This window comes from Tachysurus vachellii, chromosome 16, assembly GCF_030014155.1.
Source record: "Tachysurus vachellii isolate PV-2020 chromosome 16, HZAU_Pvac_v1, whole genome shotgun sequence".
Classification (NCBI taxonomy): Eukaryota; Metazoa; Chordata; class Actinopteri; order Siluriformes; family Bagridae; genus Tachysurus; species Tachysurus vachellii.
The window spans coordinates 20,238,319-20,243,182 of NC_083475.1; positions in this window are offsets into that span (position 1 = coordinate 20,238,319).

The window sequence follows — 4,864 nt, forward strand, 5'->3', positions numbered from 1 at the left end:
TATTGATAGCTCCGCCCACACATACATACGTAACCCAGGCAACTAATGGAAAGAAATGTGTCTTTATCATAGCTGAAGTGAAGAACAATACGATTGTAGATAAACAAACAAGCAAAAATGACACACAAGCATAATCATGTAAAGGACAAAGACATATATTAGTTCTGTGTAACAAAGCAAAACCAACGTTACTCACCTATCGAGAAGGAAAAAAGCGCCTCGGCGTCTTAAGTAAAGTTGGTCACATATTCACAGATTGGAGTTTCCCGAGTCAATAACTCCTGAGCTAAACACTGTTACTACACAAAACACGGTTGTAGCTGCGTCTCTACATTACTACGATAGAAAAGAGGTGTTATTTGTGTAGTAACAGCGTTTAGCTCAGGAGTTATTGACTCAGGAAACTCCAATCTGTGAATATGTGACCAACTTCCTGCTCCTTCAGTTCTCTCCAGCGCTGGAAAGCTGATCCTATATTAACACGTCCTACTTCTTACCTTATCGTAAGTCTTTCTTCTCTTTCTTTCTTTGTTTTTATCCTCCATGTCAACGTTAAAACCGCTTTCTGCTAATGTCACACATGCGCACTGAACACTCTCTCCGCCACATATTGACAAGCCCCGCCCCTTTCTGCTCATTGGCTACACGTTTGTTTTGATTTTTGTTAAGTTTGTTGTTCCGACTCAGTTTTCTGAAGCATTTCTCAAACAACGGAGACCCCACCTTTAATGTTAAGTAAACATCTTTCTCACAGAAAGACGTACTATTTCAACAATATGTTTTTTTAATCTGCCAATTTATCTGGGAATTAGCTGTTACTCTAGAAACGATAACAACAAGAGAGAGAAAGAGAGAGAGAGTGATGACCGTTATTGTGTACATGCAGGGAAATAAGCAAAGAGAAGGTGAAGATAAGAATCTGGAGGAATTGTAAGTCTGGTGATAAGAAACTGATGGAATGATGTGATGCTGAATCGTTGTTGAATGTTTGTTTAGATCAATACTTAAGGAATGGATGGTTTCCTTTCAGCCATTCATTAGAGTGTGTACATGCATTTTGTACAGTATATCTTCCTGAGTGTACTCGAGTACCATGATGAAGATCGTTCTTCTTCACTCCCCTCTCACTGGCCCTTTCTGTCCTGACAAAGTTTATATCTCAGGATTCCTCAAACGTTGCCTAATGCCTCTCCTAATCATGGAAAAAAAAAGGAAGCGCTTGGCTTTCTGAGCATTACACAATCGGATGTGTCAGAGTGGGAGCATCTGCTTTTATTATCACTAATATTTTTCCAGTAAGTTCCAGAAAGTTCCAGAAAGGTCTCAAGCAGATGTTTTTGGTAATTCTGCCTTTTCAATGTTCCTCAGTAAACTGCTTAAACTTGCAGATGTTTTTTTTTTTTTTTGCCAGATTCTGCCTGCAGGTGTTAAATAATATGATAAAAGACTAAGAATGTCCATACTTTTCATACTAGCACCACACACACACACACACACACACACACACACACACACACACACACACACACACACAATGCCTCATTTATCATGTTTTTTCAAGTGGATCAAGTGGTAAAGGCTCTGGGTTGTTGATCGGAGCATCAGGGTTCAAGCTGCCACTGTTGGGCCCTTGAGCAAGGCCCCTAACCCTTTCTGCTCCAGGGGAGGTTATATCACGGCTAACCCTGTGCTCTGACCCCAATGTCCAAAAGCTAGGATATCAAAGAAAGAATTTCACTGTTCTATTATGAATATGTGACAAAATAAAGGATTCTATCTGTCTATCTAATCACCAGCCAGTTCCTGGCCAACTTCCTGCCCTCCCCTGTCCTCCTTCAGCAACCAACCAGGAAGACTATAGGTTTAAACCTGCTTTCTGAGACGTGAGACGCTAGCAAACCGCTTGTTTTCTGCTTACTTGTTTTCTAACCCACTGATAGCAAAACGCACTCTACCCTCTTCCACATACACGAATACACACAAACACCCGCGATTGGCTGACATCTCTGTGATTGACAGGAGTAAGTATCATACATAGTATCATTGTTTGAATCGTTTAATCATTTAAATTCACACAAATGTACCGAAAATGTAAAATCTGTCATGAAAATCGGTATTTGTATAAGTGAAAAATGAATAGATCATTTAACAAGAGCAAAAGTAATGGCACCCTCTAAAAGAAAGAAGTATTTGTTTGTCTCTGTGGTAACCCAGTGTTCTGCGTTCCTAGTCTGGTCACTTCTTCTTCCAGTCCTGATGCTCTACCTCTGGTTGGAGTCTGGACGCCTGGTGTGCACTCATCTGGGGTTTGATCTGCATGGACAGTCAGTGACTCGGGGGATTACTGTGGATGGGGCCGCCTGGAGACTGTAATGCCTTCTTTGAGCTACTGCTTCGTTGGGTCAGCTTTGTGGTTGAGTCTTCATCAGTGAACATTTGAAGACTTCAGCAGGAAGGAATTAGTGTTAAGTCTGTAATTAACTCAGTAATGAACTCTGACCTTTTGGTTCCTCAGAAGCTCTTGGTTCCATAATTCCACTTGACTATAAACTGATGTAGAAAAGACATTATTTACATTGACATTGTTTCCTGTCCAATGAGGATGAGGTTCACTTCTGAGTCTGGTTCCTCTCAAGGTTTCTTCCTCATATCATCTCAGATATATAAATTTTAAACTTCTGTAAAGAGGGGGGCACGGTGGCTTAGTGGTTAGCACGTTCGCCTCACACCTCCAGGGTTGTGGGTTCGATTCCCGTCTCCACCTTGTGTGTGTGGAGTTTGCATGTTCTCCCCGTGCCTCGGGGGTTTCCTCCGGGTACTCCGGTTTCCTCCCCCGGTCCAAAGACATGCATGGTAGGTTGATTGGAATCTCTGGAAAATTGTCTGTAGTGCATGAGTGAATGGGAGTGTGTGTGTGTGTGCCCTGCGATGGGTTGGCACTCCGTCCAGGGTGTATCCTGCCTTGATGCCCGATGACGCCTGAGATAGGCACAGGCTCCCCGTGACCCGAGGTAGTTCGGATAAGCGGTAGAAGATGAATGAATGAACTTCTGTAAAGCTGCTTTATTTATTAGGAGACACTCTTTCACACTTTAGCTATTTGTTTTTCAGCTCTGTCCATAGCAGAATAATGAACTCACCTGGCTATTCGGGCTGACTGGCATTTATCAACATGATGAAAATCAGTGTTGCAGAGGCTTTTAGCATCAACCTGGCAAGTTTTTTTTTTTTTTCAGTTTGCTTTGGCTTAGAAGAAAACATTTACACATTTATTAAAGGTTGATAAATGAGGCACATTAAACAAGCTCTCCAGACATACCTGATACTCATGGTTCTTGTGTAAAGAATTAGTTTCCAGACTGATTCCTATCCTTGTGTATCCAAGGAAAATCTGACACGTTTCCAAAGACAACTCACACGCCCTTCCTTTCAACAGACAGCAACACAACCGAAAAAACCCTCGTCTGCACTTCATACAAAGTTCTTCAGCGTCATTGGCGTCAGGTTTGTTGTTACGCTCCTTCTAAGACATCTCCTGAGTCGCTTTATCGTCGAAGGAAAACTTTCTTACAACCTGTGCTACGTGTTAGTGATTTACTTCACTCTCAGGTCTGCTGTCGTATTTTGTGCATCTCATAACTGTCGTGTTCGAGATGTCCCTTATTATATTGTTGATTCAGCCGACTGCGATTAGCTAGCCGCATGAGGGTTGCCAGGTCTGCATGTATAACACGCCAAGTCTAAACCCAGTAGTCATTATTGAGTATTCTTTTATATGCCAAACTTTTAAACCACTGACAAATATTATTTAAAAAACAGAAGTCTGAAAGAAAACAGCAGATTTGGAAATCAAAGGCAGGTTCTCCGATTTTTGAGAAATGCTTCAGAAAACTGAGTCGGGCCGAATAATAAAAAAATCAAAAACAAAAAACAAAACAAACGTGTAGCCAATGAGCAGAAAGGGGCGGGGCTTGTCAATATGCGGCGGAGAGAGTGTTCAGTGCAAATGTGTGACATTAGCAGAAAGCGGTTTTAACAAAGAACAAAGAAAGAAAGAGAAGAAAGTCTTACGATAAGGTAAGAAGTAGGACGTGTTAATATAGGATCAGCTTTCCAGCGCTGGAGAGAACTGAAGGAGCAGGAAGTTGGTCACATATTCACAGATTGGAGTTTCCTGAGTCAATAACTCCTGAGCTAAACGCTGTTACTACACAAATAACACCTCTTTTCTATCGTAGTAATGTAGAGACGCAGCTACAACCGTGTTTTGTGTAGTAACAGTGTTTAGCTCAGGAGTTATTGACTCGGGAAACTCCAATCTGTGAATATGTGACCAACTTTATTTAAGACGCCGAGGCGCTTTTTTCCTTCTCGATAGGTGAGTAACGTTGGTTTTGCTTTGTTACACAGAACTAATATATGTCTTTGTCCTTTACATGATTATGCTTGTGTGTCATTTTTGCTTGTTTGTTTATCTACAATCGTATTGTTCTTCCCTTCAGCTATGATAGACACATTTCTTTCCGTTAGTTTCCTGGGTTATGTATTTGTGTGTGGTCGGAGCTATCAATACAGGTGTGGGACCCATTTGGGTTAGGGGCGTGTTTGTTTTGGTGATTTTATATGTCAACATTGGCTTTCAAATATCGGAGACCCCACCTTTAACATTCGCTTGAGTCACAGTTGCACTTTGTTCTGATCCGAATCATGCCGGGTCTGGATTCTGTACAACTGAATACAATTCAACTGTATTTCTATTTCTATGGAACTCTGCTCTTAAGCAACATTGGCTCCACTTCACGGTGACACTGAAAAAATACCGGAAGCTGGATAATCAACGAACTCCTGGTCAACTACACGAGTA